The sequence below is a fragment of the Harpia harpyja genome, chromosome 2 (genome assembly GCF_026419915.1).
Source record: "Harpia harpyja isolate bHarHar1 chromosome 2, bHarHar1 primary haplotype, whole genome shotgun sequence".
In the NCBI taxonomy this organism is placed as follows: Eukaryota; Metazoa; Chordata; class Aves; order Accipitriformes; family Accipitridae; genus Harpia; species Harpia harpyja.
In genome coordinates, this window is record NC_068941.1 from 75,357,404 (window position 1) to 75,376,480 (window position 19,077).

General features: G+C 40.0%; 1 long non-coding RNA gene across 1 annotated transcript; it reads left to right on the forward strand.

The window, feature by feature from the left end:
- Positions 1-533: 533 nt before the first annotated feature.
- LOC128138850 (uncharacterized) lies at positions 534-16,881 on the forward strand. The gene is made up of 3 exons (XR_008234167.1): positions 534-700; positions 15,390-15,461; positions 16,479-16,881. It is a non-coding gene; the product is annotated as an uncharacterized LOC128138850 (long non-coding RNA).
- Positions 16,882-19,077: the final 2,196 nt, after the last annotated feature.

Here is a 19,077-nt window from a genome sequence, read left to right on the forward strand (position 1 = left end):
GAGAGGATCTAGGCGTGGGCAAGGGACACAAAATGAAAACTCCCTGCTAGTCCATTCTCTACAGGGGGTATTGAGCCAACAGAAGGAGTGGAAAACTATCTTATGAACAGGCTTTTGGGGGGATGTCAATTCCATTTTTTTAGTCATGGGGTTTATTTCCTCTGAAATTAAGCTCTACTTTTAAGAGTTTGCCCTTTTATTTTTAATTAAAAAGCTAAGTCAATAATTTACAGCCTTGCTGACAAAAAGGTCTCTTAAACTTCTTAAGATTTTCTTGGTGAAGTAGCTTTATTTTAGTTTATCTTAATTACTTGATGAATAAAGCATTCTAGTTTATTTGGCTTTATTTATATGATTCCTCTCCTTCAGAAATAAAATGAAAAGAGGACAAAAATGTAGAGAATGGGATGAAATCAGGAGGAAAAACTAAATGAAACCGGAGACAGCTTGGTGCTTCCTGAGAGTCCTTTTTACATAGTCATTACACCTCCCATTTCCTCCCTTCCTCCTCTGGGCAAGAGGCAATACTCCATTTTACTAGCCCGCGATGAGAAGCAATACAATGTTTGCTATCTGGCCAGTCTGGAATTACTGTCAATTAAGCTGCTCTGTGCAAGAGACATTAAAGAGTATCTCTTGTTCCATACTGGGGTTTACATTTTGTCTACAGCTATGAAGCTTTTTCAATCTTTCTAACAAGGTCAGTACCATGTCTTTGGAGGGATTATATGCTTGCCTTTTTCTTAGTGCGACTTAAAGTATAATAGAGAGCTATGGAGTAAATATAATGCTGTAATTAACTGGAGTGGCTCTGCTGATGTTATTAACCATGAGCATGTAACTCAAGTGGCTTCTGAATAGCCACAAAGCCCCAGGAGTGAAATACAGCTCTGTATTCACTTCATAGCCATCTGTTATTATTAAAGTAAGTTGGATTTTCCAGTTAATGCTGAAAGTTTTAAAGTAAGGTATCACTATGAGATGTTAGAAAATGCTTTTCTAGACGGCACGTGATTGGGGGAGCAGGCAAAAATTATAATATATTGGTACTAAACATTAGTTTTATTTTACTGTGTCACAGCAAAGACATGCTTGTAATGCTGATTACCCATTTTTTTTTTTTCCCAATGCAATGTTCTTTTTCATTCTAATTCTTCATTCTGAGCAGTTTCTGTACATCCAGCATAACTATAGCCTGCATTAGGGAGGAGTGGAAAACATACAGTTCAAAGCCATTATGGCTCTCCCTGCTCTGTGGTACAGAGCCCAGCTTGTACGCGTTGTCATAGCTTTATTAAGGTCAACTTTCCAGCAACTGCTAGAGTGTCTGATGCTCCTGTGGTTTTGATCTGAACACACTCATGATTTCCTTCTCATCCACGTTACCTTAACATTTTGATTTCAAAAACTGTATGCTTAAAATTTCACCTTTCAATTCACATGCAAGCACTTAAAAGTTTTTATTTTTAAGGTGCTTATGCCATCTCTGGACCCTGGGAAAGCAAGACAGGAACCCTGGCTGGGAGAGCAAAGCTTTAGCAGGGATCAATACTTAAGCTTTTACCACAGAATTGGAATTTCCTGATTTTTTTTGCTGTTTCCCTTATTACATGCAACATCACTCTAGTTCTATTTTTAGAAATATAAGATATTTCAGGACAAACTATTGAAAATATGAAATTGATCGTGACAGGGAGCTAATCACTCAAAGGTATCCAATAAACTGGGCAAGGTGGACCTCACCTTTTTCCTTCATAACAATACTCTGGCCAAATGGCTCAAGTGCAGCCAAGTATCCATGAGTCTCTGTCAAGCCACTGTAGTTGCGTGGAAAGAACTGGGGGCTGAGATGAAAACAGTCAGTAGAAGTGTGAATCCAGGTACTGATGGGTGGGGTGTGGAGATGGGATTGTGGAGCATTGTTTAAATTTAGGACACAATCAGATCTAGGACTGGAGTTTGAGACTAAAGTAACCAGAGCTTGTTTATTACAGGACTCTGCAATGCATTTGGGGTTAGATGAAGGCGGCGGCTGCTGCTGTGGACAAAGAGCTTATGTTTGTTTGAGGCTATATTAAAACTAGTACTAGAACTGGAGTTAGTGTAAAGTTCTCACAGAGTAAGAACTGAAAAGATGGTTGTGTTGCTGAATGCCAGTGAGACCCACAGGGCCAGCAAACGCATATTATTGAAGGTGACTTTACAGATGGATATGGTTTGTTGAGACACAGTAACATCTGAGGCAAAGGTGAGGCAATTAGATGAGCACGAACCAAATTTAATATGCCAGCGGGTTTGATCGGACCAGTAGAATTAGGATGAGAACTGCCCCAAGGGATGCAGAGCCAGGAGCCAAGGGGGATGGTAGGACCATCGGGGCAGGGGCCTTGCCAGCCAGGGCCCATCATCCCACCCCAGTGGGACAAGCAGGGCACACCCAGGGATGGAAGCCAGGTTCAGCCAAGGGTCCAGATCAGACAAGTTGATGGCAGTGAGGCAGGGCTGAGGCCAAGCTGGGAAGTCAGATTGCTGGTCAGGGTTACAATCATGTCTGATGAGAGTAATCAGGGTCAGACACAGCCCAGTGGATGCTGGGCAGGTTCAAAGTCAGGCTGGAAAGTCCTTTTGTGGGTTGGGGTCTGAATCAACAGGGTCCATGGCCAGATATGGGCAAGGCTGTGGCTGAGCTGGAGACTGAAACTTCTGTGGCGTTGTTCATTGGGTAGGGTCTGACGGCCACCAGCTGAGCTGAAATGGGGCTCCTGGGCCATGGGCAGGGGTAGGGAGATGCCCCGGTGAGGCTGGTCAGGGCCATTAAAGCCTATTAGTGCCCTCAGGGCCCTCACAGTAGATGATGATGAGTAGTTACAAGAGTTCTTGAGCTGCCTTTAAGGTTCAGAATTGGGATTGAAGCTCAAGACATAGATTGAGGAGATAGATAGCTTTAAACTGTGTCAGATAAACTCCACAGAATTAGGATGTGGGCTGACAGTGGTGGCATGGTTAGGTCTATGGAAGGTTTTACTCAAGTATAGTTAAGAACAAGTTCCACTCAGGGAATAAGTAAGTGGTGTAGTAAAAAGCATGGTTTAGTGCTGGATCAGTCAAGGCTAGGATGAGAGCTGTGGCTGCCTGAGTGAATGAGTTGTGTTTAGTTTTAGGATGAGAATAGATTGTCTTGCAGTGTCTCTCTATAGGGCTAAGACACATTTTCTGCCAACTGGGAATGAATGAAAATCCAGGTATTGGTTGAACTTACTAAGAAGCTAAAATGGAAAAAAAAAAAAAAAAAAGAAAAAAAAGGGGGGGGGGGCTTTCTGGAGTTTTTTTTCTGGGTGTGAACAGGAACAAGTTGCAGATTGGATGAAAGCAAGGATGGGGGGCTTGGTTAAACTTATTGCTTCAGAAAAATAGTTGGTTTATTGTGTGTGTGTGTCAGTGGTTAATTTAGCATAGACAAATACTGAATGTGGATCCCCCTTCCAAGGAGGTTTTGGTTGTAATTGACATTATTGAGTGTTAGATCTTACCAATATTATGTTTGAAGCTGAAACCAGAGCATCTGGGCTTTAGCAATTCCAGTGATATGTTGACCTAGATGGAAAACTGGCCAGTCTTTCACAAGATTTTTCTTAGGTAACCACTTTGGGCACACCATCATAGTAAAGCTACCTGGGTACAGCCTACTGACCTTATCCTTGAAAGTAATTCTGCTGGTAGCATTTTGAACATCAGCAAGGACAAGCAGCAAAGCCTGCACTAATACTGTGGCAGTGGGTTAATTGAAAGTCTGAGGGCCCTATATAGCCAGTGAAGAACCTTTGAGTCTGCTGTCACAACAGGAAAAATTGATCAAATTTTGCAAAGCCTTCCATTAAAAAAAGGCATGTCTTTAAACAAAAAAAGTAATGTTCTCTCCAGTAGGGAAGGAAGGAGTAGTTCCTCAAGACTAATCTAGCCTTCCTATAGGGGCATCATGAAAATTCAGTTTGTTCATTTTTTACTGTAATAGATATTATAGAAACATTAAAGACAACTGGATTATAGGCCTATGTTACAGGATTAATAGTGCAAAAAAGCATTATTGTAAACAAGTTTTTAGTATGTTAATTCATGTTAGTAAAATAAAATCATCTTCCCTTCTTCCAGCACATGCTCACTTTTGGCAGCCATTAAGCTGCCAAAGCATTCCTTTTCCTTTCAGTAGCATCCTGATGCTGCTGCTAGTGACATCTGTAGAGAAAAGTACAAGACTTTTGCAGCCCTCTGTCTCCAACTTGAAATGTCTATTGCTGTCAAAAGAGAATATCTCTATGGTTATCATTGACACCTTGACAGCAAGAAGGAAAAAAAAAAAATATTGACGCGCATGAATACAAATGCAAAATAAAACAACCTGAGAATAGATGTTTTTATTAACGGAAAGTAATTCCTTTGAAAAAGTGTATACACATACTGAGCAAGGTATGGAGTTTGTGGAATAGTTTTGTAGTGATGGCCAAGACACATGAGGATAAACGTTGCTTTCCTTTTGATTCTCCTGGACCTCTTTCTCGAGGTTCTGTTCCATATTCTAATTGGGGCAAGAATACCAAAATTGGTCAATTTGGATGTATAGCTGTTATTGAATGAAACTTTCTTTTTTTGTAAATGGATTAAGCTTTACTTTAATACCTAGCATAATTCTCTTCAGCTTTCACCAAAGATAATGCTGAAGTATCTTTTTCCTTTCATGGAGCCTACCAGTTCTCATTTGACTGCCTTTCCCAGCATAAATTTTAATTTGCAGATATTTTGGACATGCTTCCTTGACATTTAACCTTGCATTGTTTAATTTGGGCATGGAGGTCAGAGTGTGGTTTCACTAGGCACAATGTCTGAACATTAGACACTTGGGATAGCATTTTTTTAAGTGTCATGTTATGGCTGCATGGTGAATCTCCAGTCCATTTTGCTGTATTCCTTAATTTAGCCAGAATGTATATCTACACAATAGCATGTGCATAAGAAAGTATTTTGCGGTATGCTAGAATAAGGGCATGCAGTAATGGTATCACTATTGAAAATGGCAAGTTGGAAAAGCAGTATATTTACAATCCTGGTTTTTGACAGACCTTTATTGCAAAGAAATGAATTATAGGAATCTGATCAAAACCCATTTGAAATCAATGGGAATTTTCCCATAAACTTATTTCATTCTAGGTCATTCATTACATTATGAATGAGCTTGCTGATGGAATGATGTCATGTTAATGATTCTGCCATTAACTGCAGAAGTAGCAGAGGTGAAGGAGGTGTTTTGAGAAGGTTATGCCATTAAGCTAGCACTATTGATTTTTACCAAGTAGCCTAACCATTGTGTTCTCCCCAGGTACGAAAACACTATGTTTGATCTCTCTAAGCAATGTCTCACAGCAACTAAAGTTGCTACATGCAAGCAATAAATACAAAACTAAAAAATAAACCATTGAGCCTAACTGGAAGAAATTAACTAGCCCAGTGCGGAGTCAAGCCCCATACCTGGTCTGATTCAAAGACCACTTCATGCACAAAGGATGGGCAACTTGAGGACTGTTCAAGTTTTATCACCTTCAAATCCCAGTGCATCACAGACAAACTTGACCTAAAAGTTTGTGCTGATCCATTATGAAAATCCAGAGTGCCCAGTTATTCATAGAATAGTTTGTTTGTTTGTGGTTCTTGGACTCTACTTCTGCTTCTGCTGAACGGCCTTCAAGGACAGAAGAACAACTGGGACAAAGATTAAATATTAGGCTGCAGTTGAAAGTGATGATTTAAGAAATCTTTTCTAAAAGGACATTGTGCTGCATGTGAAATGTGTCCGTTTTTCATCTTCACCAGCTACCGGAATCAGGCACTTATTCACAAAGGCTTCAGAAACACAAGGTCTATTCCACCCCAGTCCCTTTCCTTTAGTAAGCTTTTCATGTAGACATCCAACATTTCACCTAGGTACATGTCTGTAGCTGTCAGGCAGCATGAACTGAAATCCCAGGAAGCCACAAGGTTGGGTAGCTGGCACTGCTGAGCAGATAGCCAGCCGTGACTTCTGTAGGGTTTATGCCCTCCCGAGTGGGGTACAACTGTAGAAGAGTTGTCAAAAGCAAGAAGAGAGTTAATCTGGGATTATTCAGGAACAGAGGCAGATGGTAATCTAGGGCTGGTCAAGAACATGAGTTTTTACATCAAGTTGGATAATTGAGAGAGAAAGAGAGAGAAAAAAAATCTCTTAAGTGGAGGGTTTTTTTTTATTTTCAGGGGCACTTAGCTAGAGCTAGAGAAAAGCCAGTCTGATCAAACATGAATCCTACACTGAGTCAACAGCAGGTTAATTCAAACATGTAATTTATATTTCAGGACCTCAATCTGAGTGATATGAATGTTTAAATAAGCAAATATAACCTATTCAGCAAAGCCCCTTCTTTTTCTCCCAAATTGTAGCATTTCTTACATTTGATTTTTCAGTGTGAGTTCTACAGATTCCTAAATCAAGACACCAAAATATTCTGTGAAATTTACAATTAATAGATACTGTTTTCCAGTCAGACCCCTACAGAAACCACTAGTTTACTATTTGCTGTCCTCCGTAAAGAACTTTGTGTTTAGGAAATGTTGATGGCTGTTTTTCTAACAAAACACAGGTAATTTAAAAAAAAAAAAATTAGAAATAATCAAATTAATTCTTTTTTTTTTTGTTATTTGCTGATGATTCAAAAAATCCAACAATATGCATATAAATGAAAGAACCAGCTATGAAGGTACTTGCTTTCATTCTTTCTTGGAAGAATGACTGCTATACTTACCTCTAATACAGCATGGAAACCACTCCTGTGAGAATACTTGGAACAATCATTTTCATCCACCTATAAACTGGATGTCAGTGGCAGCCTGTAACTACAGTGTAATGCTGTTGGGTTCACAGATACTAAGGATGTGGATATAGGTTTACAGTGCAGTAGCTGTAAACTGTAGTGCTTCAGTGCACGCTGTTCTCTTCTCTAGATACATATTTCTCTCCTACCTTGGGCAGGGTAATTTTATTCTCCCTGGATACTAAGAGCCATATTTTAGGTTAGACTATGTCTGTGAGGCAGGGATCAAGCACTTGCATTATTACATTTATATGCAGATTACTCCACCTTAACTCAGATAGAGTGAAATTAAATTAAAAGCTGCTTACCTATTAGCTCCTTCCTGACAGCAGATGGCAAGGAAGGACAGAAACGGCATTTTCTTTGAGTTCTATCTTGTTACTTGCCTGTCATGTGCAATAGGTCTGCTCAGGTTATTTTATGATTTGCTATTGTAGAGAAGCAGCAAACCATCAGCATAACAGGAATAAGGAGGGAATTTTGATTCAGGCACTTAACTCTGAGTCAAATGTCTGCTGAAACAGCAGGTTTGCCTCGGGCTATAGGGAAGATTGCCAGACTCTGGTGTACGCTAGAAAGAGCTATACATGTAATGACAACACCCTGGGCAGTGCTGGGTTGCACAGCACCTCTCCAGATTCTCTGGCAAGTATCTGTAGCCAGCACCGCATCCTCTGAGATAAGCTATCATCTGCCTGGCTTCTTGTCTGCTCCCAGGATGTTGGGCATCTGCGGAGGAGGAGTGAGATAAACCTTCAGCTCCTCTGACCACCGAGACTGGGATGCCTAAGTATTCTCTAGGCAAGTGGAAAGCTATAAGGCTTTAGTTTCCTTTTTCACACCAAGATGTCCCCAAAAGGTCTGGCAGATGGTAACCCCAAGATCTCAAGCACTAGTGAGAGAATTGGGAAGTTAAATATTTTTCCCTCTGACTTCTCCGGGTGAATAGGGATTTGCACTCTTCAGTACAAGATGCAAGGGCAGAGATAAGCAATGTATCCCGATGTATGGACTTAAAAAGCCAGTAAAAATAACTTGGTAGGTAACAATACAGAGCAAGTCTGAAAACTATACTGCTTATGAGAGGCAAAAGAGAAAATAATTTAAAATATATATATATATATGAACATTCTGACAGACATATATTGCAGGCAGAATTATCTTTAGGTGGAATATTTTCAATTTTTGCATGACCCCTGAGAGTGTCTGTGTTACCAGGATCTTCATGAAAAAGTAAAACGCATTCGTTTCCCATTCACATCTTTGCTCTTTATTCCAGAAGAAACTCTCTACCATTTAGATGCGAAAAATCCTAAGAGGTCGCACAGAAGCTAAGAAATGTAAAAATGAAAATAGTTGCAGTGATGCAACCCTAAACCTCTACAAAATGTTAATATCATCCCAGGACAAAATTCAGTTGAGGCATTGTAACTGAAGGACTCCTATTTCTATGGTGACAAACCACAGTGATTCAAAAGCATCTTTTTATTATTATTATGTTACTATAAACCATTTTAGATGCATTACAGACTTCCCTCAGTCATGCCCACTTACTTCAGTTTTTAGCTGCTTGGACTGAAAAATGTGAAAACCCTAACCACATGATAGATTTGGTTCATTTGTGTTTTTCCTCATCTTATCATAGAACACATGATTTCAGGTGAGTTTAGCAAAACTTACTGGGAGAGCATTTCTATTCACACTTAATAAGCATTTTTATTTCAATCCACTGTTTGCCTAATTTCGCTGCTCCACACTGTACCATGGCAGAGCTGCTGTTGTAGATAAGCAAGTGCTTGGCATAAACATGCACAGTAATGTGAACAGTAACCACGGGTACCAAAGCCTTCTACTAGCATTCTTCCAAGAGTCAAATGTCTATGGTTACCTTTCAGGTACACACAGCCCCTGTCTCTCCTGACAGCATCTCTTCAGCCAGCAAGTCACTGCCTGACAACTTATTAGTAGTTCAAACTACATGAACCTGACTAAATGCATGCTGGTCTCAAGTGTGTGGACTGAGGTGGCAGATGCTACACTTAAACAAGTACATATTATTAATGAAGGTGCGTGGTACTGCCTTGTGCAATATATACCATTAAGGAGACATACAGGAAGGGTAAGGCAAGGAGGAAGCAGGCTCGTGGTTCATATTATTTTATTCAGGGGCAAAATTTTCATGCCACACCTCCCCAAGGAATCTTTGCAATGTGGTTCAGATTATATTGCAGCGTTTGGCTTGAAGTGTCCCAAACCACTCTGTTGCTATGTGAATATGTTTTGTCTGATGCGATAGAAGAGTTGTGGGAAGAAAACCGTGCCAAACACCAAATCTTTTCCAGGCATTTCTCTGCACAGCATGGTGTCAGGCACAACAACAAAAAACAAATCTCAGTTTTGCAACAGTAATGGCTTAAAAGGGCCAGTCTCTGTGAGCATTTGCAATTAAGGTTGAGTAAAATATTTTCTTCTCCTACAAGATCACAAACGCTTGGCTTGAAACATGCCTTTGTATAGTGCCATCCTTTTCTTCAGCCACAATGGCTTATCATTTTTTCTCTTTTTAATCTCTCCCATCCAGTGCGAAGTCACCTGGCTGGGATTCATTACAGCAATTCCAAACCAGATGAGGCTGTAATACAAATAAAAGTGCATTCTGTGTATCCTAATTGTCAGCCTGAATACCTGTATTAACCAGTACTAGAGAGGTGGGATTCATAACACATTCGCCGGGGGACCTGTTTCCCTGATAAAGCTAGTTTTAATATCTTTTAATATTTTGTATGTGGACTGGCAAGGAGCTGGCATTTTGCAGCTTGTTAATGCAGTTTGGCACTAAGGAAATGTTTCTATTCGACATTTCTAAAATCCGCATTTAACCAGTACAGTAATTAATTAATGTTCATTGTATATGTGTTTCTGTGGAGTTATTTGAACTGATGTTATGCTGATTGGTTGGTGTGTTTGTACATACCATTTTAAAGGTTGCCAGGGAAACCTAGAGCACTCTTTCTTGAAGAAAATAATTCAAATTAATTGTACCACTCATAATTTTTAAATAGTTTTGCAAGTGATCAGTTACATAATTATGCTAAGAGAATATAGCCTTTAATATTTATTATTATGTTCCTAACATTTACTTTAGGTAAAAAAACAGAACAAGTCTCCTCCTACATGAGACACTTGGAGGACCACAGCTGTAGTAGTTTAAATATGTTAATCATATGAGCATCTGTTTTATGGAGTTTTTTTCTAATGTCACAACACTGAGTACAGTGCTTCCATGGATGATCTTATTACTGATTCATAAACCTGACCTTTATAAATTAAAAGCAAAAAGAAAAGCGCTCCATTTTAGGACAGTATCTGGGACATATTTCAGAAGAGCGGTTAGGCCTTTGCCTCAGACCCGGACAATGCTTTTATGCCTGCGTCAAACCTATGATCCTGAAACCCCTGTGACAGCTGAAAGGTCAAATGACTTTTCCCTGCCTTCCCTTAAGCTCTGCCTGCCTGTGTGCATGTGGCGGGCTGACCCTGGCCAGCAGCAAAGCCCTGCGGAGCCACTCGCTCCCTCCACCGTGGGGGATGGGGCAGAGGCAGAAGAGCAAAAGTGAGAAAAACTTGTGGGTTGAGATAAAGACAGTTTAGTAAGCCAAGGAAAGGGAAAGAATTCAAACGAAACAAAACAAGTGGTGTGAAGGCTATCACTAAGTTGTGGCTGCCTCCAAAAAAGCCCTCCTTTGGTTTTTATTGCTGAGCACAATGTCCTGTGGTATGGGATATCCCTTTGGTCAGTTGGGGTCAGCTGTCTCAGCTGTGTCCCCTCACAACTTCTTGCCCACCCCAGCCTGCTCCCTGGGAGGGCAGAACAGGAGAAGGAGAAGGCCTTGATGCTGTGCAAGCACTGCTCAGCAACAGCCAAAACACGGTGTGTTGTCAACACTGTTCTGCTCACAACTCCAAAGCACAGCACCATATGGGCTGCTCTGAAGAAAATTAACTCCATCCCAGCCAGAGCCAGTACAAAACACTGCAAATTATCTCACATAACATAGAACGGCAACTCTTTGCCTGTCCAAAACTACCTCAAATGGGCTTAAAAACTGAGTGTGTACCACAGGCAAGTCAGGGTATGGAGGCTCTGTCTCAGCCTGTTAAAGCCCTGAACAGCCTTGCTCAGATGTGTACTCCCCATGTGGACCTCCCATCCATGGGCAGGATCAGTCCCAAAGTCACCTCTCATAGCTGCCCCATAGGAGGGATGGGGGAGAGTAGCGACACTCTCCCACTGCCCTTCTGTACGAGTTACAGCATGCGGACAAAGGAAGGTTTCGGCTCATGTCCTTGGGGGATCCAAGCCCCCTTGTTGGAACGCACCCACAGAGTGAGGACTGCAAAGTATTTTGGTGAGAAGCACTCATCGCCTGCCCGACCGCCATGCAGAAAAACCACCCCTCCTTCATCACACGTAGCAGAGCAGGCTGTAAGTGAAGAGCCAAGAGGTGCATGTGCTCAGCTGGGATGCAGGAGCCCACGCCAGGTTCCTGTACCTGTGTTTTCTTTTCAGTGGAGAGCAAATATAAGCAGAACACAGTAGTGATCGAGGTACTAAGCTACATACCTCCTCTGATCACTAGACTATTTCATACAAAATATGTATTTTTTTCTCTTTTCCTCAGAAGAAAGCGTCTCCTTATGCTCCCAGCTGCATACTGCAAGGACAGGAATGCACCTCCTCTGCAGCCTGAGCAACGCTCAGGCTGTGATTCCAGGCAGCTGCTCTTCGCTAGCTCATGGCAGCTTCCTGTTCAGCAAGCTTGAGATTTTGGACCCTTCTTTGAGGCGTGTAACTCTACAGGCACTAGCCAAAGAAGTTCAGTCCAAGATCCACAAAAGACCTACATCCCTCCCGAGCAGCATCTGGAGGCCAGGCAGGATATACCCAGGCACCCAAAACGGCAAGGCACACCTGTGTTCAGGCAACTTCGAAATCTGAGCTTATCTTCAATAGTGAGTCAGCCCAATCCAGCCAGGTTCATGATCTCTCTTACTTGCCTGTATCACTTCCAAAAGTGAACTCTGCTATGTGCTCCCTTAGGGTCTTCTGGCAATGTTATCTGTTGTTAGATTTAAACTGTTTTAAAAATACTTCTGCCCTACTGACTTCAGTTTTGCTTAATCAGAGCCACAGCAGACATGGCTAAGCCTCCTCCCAACCCAAATGCCAGTATTAAGTAACAGCATCTATAGAGACAGATGTTACCAGAAAACAAAATGAACGGTACAATGCACTTTCAAACCACTGTGTAACCGAATTACCTTGTGATTGCGAAGTCCCCCAAAATCCAATCACACTGCCACATGCAGTGCACAGAACACCTTTAGTCACCATTTCAGGAAACAAGCTGGTTTCTGAATGTTAGCATCCCTTAATAATCACCCTGGTAACCATTTATTCAGAAAATAGCTTTAAGCCATGTATCGTGATAATCAGTGATAAATAGTAGGATCCTTTTGTCATATTAAGTAGACTATAAAATGTAATACTGACCTCTTTCAATAGTACTAATGATATAAAGATGGTTTTCTCTCTCCACGGGCCTAACATGTGCCTGGATTTTCAAACTAGGGACTGACCCCCTTCAGATGTCTACAGTCAGCACAGAGTTGCATGCTCCATGTTTAATTCCTTCCTTCTAGTAAAACTTTTTTTTTACCTTCAGCTTGTCATCTTACCCCTCACTTGTTAGTTGCATCCACCTGTTTTCTCTTGGTTTATGCATCCTTTGGACTGGGATTGACTTTACGATTGTGAATCATCTGGCACAAGGAGGATGTCTTCTATGATAGGAGCTCTCCAATATTCTGCAAAACCAAATAAATATGCAAATAACTGCAAAAATAAGTAACTACAAAATGAGATAACCACAATAATGTGTAACCAATAAGGAATTGCTTCTGAATGTTTTGGGCCAAGTTATGCCATTTACAGTCTCTCACGAAGAAGGATTTGACACGAGTATGGCAGGGCCTTTGGAATGCAGTAATTGATTGAACAAAATGTTAAGCAATATTTAACTGTTTACTCATGTAAAGTATTGCAGTCAAAGGAAAGCTATTTAATATGATACCTACTTTTGTTGTTGTTGTTGTTTCACTGTTGAAACAGAAGAGAGAGAATAAAGATAAGACAAAATGGACTTTTCTGTCTTTTAACCATCTGTACTTCTGTTATTGACTTAGCCACCTTTTATTCCTGGCAAGTAAAATTTACCCTAGTAATAATCCCCTTAAATGAAGTAAAGTAAATAAACTTTCAAATGGAGTAAGTGTCTTACAATTTATCTAATAAGTCTTGGAAATGTTAAGATTTTTGAAACAGAAACTTTTATACATCCAATTCATCATAAATTAATCATAATTTATTGCAACAGAACCCATCAAGATGAATTCAGTTGACACTAATGTAAATGTCATCCTTATTTCTATAGGTGCTCCATTACAATTTGTCTGCAGTTAAATATTTGTCAATCATCACTTAAAATGAAGCCTACCTTTGATTTTTCTCCCCGGTATATCTTCTGGCCATACATAATGTAACTTGAATCTTGAGCTGAATGAGTATTGCTGCTCTGCCTGTGCCACTAAACAGCGCTATCACAGACACACAATTTCGGGTTTTGTATCTGGTCAGTCTGGAATGAGTATCATAAATGGAAAGAGTTATAGAACATAGCCAGTTAAATGAAATTCCACATTCCCCTTAAGTTAAAAGAGGTGAAAGTCTCTTAAATTGCATAGAAAAAAGTCCCACCTTTTTGCAGAAGGAGGGAACGATGTTGCTGTAGCATTGACCAGAGAATGAAGAAAATCCTGTGAAGGAAAAATGATTTGGCCCTATAATTAGACATGGGGATTTTAAAAATGGCATAGCTGTGCTTTAAAGCAAAAATGGTGAAAAAGACTTTTTGTAATCTTTCTAGGCAAGGTGGGGATTTTATTAACATAGATCACCCAAAAGGTGCCGAATGTCCTCACAGTCTGAACCCATGATTAAGTTTCTGACAAATCCTGTATTTCTGAGCCATTTATGCTACTAGTTACCAGTAACATGTATGTAGTTCTGAAGGACTCATGGAGGTAGCCAGCAAAAGAGGTATTCAGCCTCAGTGCTGCATCTCACACACAGACAAAACCCAAACTAAACAGACTAAAATCGTTCCCTGCTGCAGGCAAGGGAGAACTTGGAGAAGGTCACTTTTCAGGCCCATGTTGGGAAATTCACCACCAGAAGGGTCAGGGAGGAATGCAGTAAATTCAAACACACAAAAATTACATTCACTGTATGTATAATATTCACATGCAATAGACTTTTGCTTTTGTAATACACGCTGCTGTAAGGGGAGTTGGAGGAAGAGTTTTGCAAAGAATGAAATTGTTATTTTAAAGGACAAAAAAATTATACATGAATGATGAAGAGCATAGAGATGACAGAAATCAGTTACCTGTTTGTATTCCTGATGCTCCAGAGAGATAACTCAGCAGTATAGATTTAACCATTTAACCAAAATTCTCTATCGTTATAGTAACTGTTCAATCATACCTCTTGCACTAACTCCACAGCTGAAAATAAAGTCATATGTTCTCATTCTTCTAAAATTTGCACTTTGCATTTGTGCCCTTTAGTATTTCCACACTGAGTTAGAGAAATTAATTATCAATATGCACATTCAATTTTTATTTTTTTTTAATAGGATTTGGGGGCATGTTTACAAAGAAAAATTGTAACTTGATTTGGCAACACTGATTATAGGAACAGTGAATTTAAACGAATTTGGGAAGGACTAGGTCCAAGTGACATTTATTCGAGAGAACATGACCATCTTTACAATCTGTAGGAATTATTTGTGAGATAATCCTAACTCTTGCTGCAAACACTGAAGTCTCTGGTAGGCAAAGGGTAAAAGTTGAAATCATCTCAGTGTTTGTTTTAAGGATTTACAGATCACTATTATTTCACATGAGTAAAATAAGGAGTTCTGTTTCTAAGTGGGGCTCAAGAGCAACCAGAATTAGAGAGCCCAAGAGGTCTGATCTCTGTTGCTTTGATAGCTACCTCACTGGTGTTTAGCAAGTATTTTACTAGCAGTAGAGATCTTGGACAGGTGCCCCTGGGTTTTAATTCCTATTCAGTTGTACAAGAATTTAATAAGTACCCTACTCCAAAGAAACCAAAACACTGGATACAGGAATTCAGTTTCCAGCTTTTCCTTCTCTCAGCAGGAAACCGTTGTTCTTTTTTCCAAATAGTTGAAAACAAGAAAATCAGCAAAATATTCAGAGAATGGAAATGTTTGAGGTAGAGAAGAAGGGAATTATTGACATATATGCATTTCCCAGATTTGAAAATTTGTTTTTCAGCTCTGCTCACACTCACATTTCTTCCCTACTTACTGCTGCTTGCTAATGGTAAACTTTGTTCAATTCTGTCAGAGCTAACAGGAAAACAATAGTACATCGCCCAGCAGATTCAGACAGCAGGAAGACAACTTTGCCAAAAAATAAGTAAGTAAATAAATTACTTTTTAAAGCACTGATAAGTAACATCAATAAAATGTTTATTATTGATGTGTCCATGCTCTAAGCAGCAGACAGCGAAAGACCAGATGACTCTAGTGTGGTTTACAGCCTGCTCACTGAACAGGAAACCACTCAGCTTCACTCTTTGTTCAAAAGCTGCTGCTAACCTAAATTATTTTGTAATCTGAAGAGTGGGGCAGTTAAAACTCAAAGATTTTGTTGGTATTTCACAAACTTCAGGCAATTCCAAGGGTGGATGCTTAGATCCTAGATACAATAAGTGTGCATTACTGCAGTCCTAATGTGATCCCTGGCTACATCTTCATTGCAAAATATTTCTTGTTGTTGTTTCTGAATACTAAGTACTACTACTGCAATGATCCATAAATGTTGCTGGATGGGCTGATACAGGGCTAAGGTCCAGTGGGTAAAGAGGGTAATAGTGAGAGAACCATCATCCAGGACACCAGAGTAAGGTCAAGATCCATTTATGTGTTTCTTCCACACTCAATATATCTCAGATATTTCCTATGGCAGAGTAGTAGCAGGATGGAAGAATACCATATCAGGACCAGGGGAAATTGTTATACTTACTCTGCTGCCTGGCAGAATGGGAAGGGAGCCATGTGCAGTGGCACAGCTGCATGCTAAAAGAGAGGTTTAGCTCCTATCTCCCTAAGCAAATTCATCCCTCCAACAATATACTGAATATGGTAAAGCATCAATAAGGCTGTTACAATATTTATGTCTAAAATGAATGTTTGCAAAAAGAGTAGGGTTTTCTGTAACGGCACCAAACTTGGAGCTGTAAGTGAACAAAAATGCAAGGTTTGACCCAAGATTGTTGAATTTCCAAATCTGCCAAATCATTTTTCAAATTTAATTATTATCCTTGCAGCTTTCAGTCATTCAGTTAAGTTAGACTCTTTGAGACGTTTCATAGAACAATAGCAATTTCTAATATTTAAGTGGAATTTTTTTTCTTTTTTTTTATGTCTTTAGATCTTGCCCAAACATATGTGTAGCAATGAATCTGGATGTACCTCCAAAAGGTAAAATTCTTTCAGTACTGAAAAAGGAAGTACCGTAGCATGTTTTTTACCGTACTTATTACTCAGAGACAGTGATAGTTTGTAACATGCAAGGTGTGACAGATAAGAACATTGTAAGATCATAAAAGTTAAAATGAATTGCAAGAAAAGAGGAAAAGAAATGGATACCTACCAAGTGGAAATTGGATATGCACTAATGAAGAAAGCAAAAAGGTGTTTACTTCCAGACTGCCCCAAAAAATGTTGGCTTCATGTTATACACTGCAAAAAGCCATCAATAAGTCATCCTCTTGCTGAAGACTGAAAACATTGCTGGCTGATGACTTCTGGAAAGCAACTGAGGGAACTTTCCTTTTTCCTCTGCCGCCACTTGTGAAGGACTCCCCTCTTCTTGCTGTTTGCTGTTCCAAAACAATGGAATAATGAGACAGGATCTGTAAATCTGATTCCATGACAGATTATGGTCAGTAGTAAGCATGTGTTTAAATCACATTGATTTCAAAAGTAAAACCCTGCTCCTACTTAAATTAGTGGAAAATGATACCGTATTTCACAACGGTAGCTGAGCTAAGAGATATTTAATGCAAAGCATATAAAATTATCTAACTAAATAGGGGCACAACTAGCCAGACAAATTTATTTGGTATACCATATGTTTATTGTGTTATGTGAAGTTTGCTTAAATGCATTCAATATCCATATAATACAGAAGATTTAGATTTAGGGCTGGAAAAAGCTGTTCTGGAAAAATAAAACCCAGCAGTCTATCATCTTATTGCAAATCTTTTATTGTCTGTGGATAGCTGGCCATATCACAGAAGCTCACCATAAATGGCATTTATTCACATGCCCTTTTCACAGTCTCTGAAGTGAAGCCTGCCTAGCCTTTTGCTTGGTCCTGGAATTAAACCTATGCAATTCAGGAAGTTTCTACTTGTCTTACCTAACCCCTCTCGAGGCTAGAGGAAGATGCCCATATACTTAACAGGACAAGGTTTTACACGATACTTTTGGACCAAACAGAAAAAAGTGACTCTGAAAACTTCTATGGAGGTGCTTCCTTGCAGCATTGCCAGCCTCATTTTTTTTCTACTGAAGTGGTTAGGAGACACCCTGTCAGGATCACAAGGTTTATTAAAACACAACCCACAATACTTGATTGCTTTCTGTTACTAGCTGAAACACCAAAAACAGTGACTAAAAACCCACTGTGCATTCATAGATTCACAGAAGTCAACGGGAGGAGATTTACTTTCTGCTTTCTCATTTAAAGAAGGGCTATGTTTCTGACATTGAGTTTTCATGTACAAATTGCTAACCTGTCACCTTTTGAACGGACTTTTTTTTAGGTCATTATGAAAAGCAGGCAAGGTTGCCACAAAATGCACACCATTTTATTCCCTTGCAAATTAAAGAGAAATTAATTTCTTCCCTTTTGTCCTTTGACATCAGGCATTCTCTCTCAACTGGCAGAAACACACCCATGCATATGCCAAAGAAATACAACACCTTGCTATTGTTATAACTGATATACTCCATTTATTAGTTTCACAGAGGATGTAGCAAAGCAACAAAAAATTTTCAGACTGAATAAAATACAACCTGTCCCTATAGCTTGAGGAGACTGACTTCTGCCAGCTCTGAGTCTTTAGCTTGCAGTGAAGAAATACAGATGCCAGAAGGTCCAGCTGATTACAACTACCTGGCAAAACGATTCTGCCCTCTTTCATCCCTGTACAACAGCCAGTGCACCAGAAGGCAGAAAATTGGATGTTCCAGGGTGATATATATAGTAAAGAGCAGAAATAGTCTCCCCCAAAGTGGTGAGCCTCTTCGATGGTCTTCCACTGCCCGGATGGCACACAGCACTTCTCATTCTGAAGGCCCAATAAGTACAGCATAGCTGACAGAGTGAAATATTCATCTTCACTACCAAAATGTCATCCTTAAATAACAGGAGGAGCGGTTTCTCACTGATTTGCACTCCTCAGCTAGCACAGAGCAAATATTTGGGCATTCACCTTATTTAAATGGAATGCCCGCATGAGAGCAGCAACGCTGCCTCTCCTTTCACTCGTGCTGTGCAAAGGAGGCATTAGAAGAAAAGGAGAGGGAGGGCTGGAGTTCCTCCAAACTCTGGTGATTCCTGTGTAACAGAATAGATTATAAACTAACCTGGACTTCAAATTGTAAACTGATGTTGGATAGCAACAAATCACCCCAAAGTCTTGTGTCACAGTCCTTTTTTAGCATTAAGCCATGAAATGCATGGCTAATAGCTTCGATGCTTACCACTGTTATTCATTTCTTATTGTTGAGGATAGAATAACCATTTTTTATTAACAGAAGTAAAAAGGCTACAGTTTAAGACACTGACTGCCTTTTTTCATTATTATATTGGTACCACCTAGTTATCCTCATCTGCATCGGTTTTCCTTGGTAATGTCATCGATTTAACTGGGCTTACTTCTGATTTGCACCAGCAGAACTAAACGGAAAATCAGACAACCAGTTTGCATGAATAGCTGTCCCCGCCCCCCCCCCCCCCA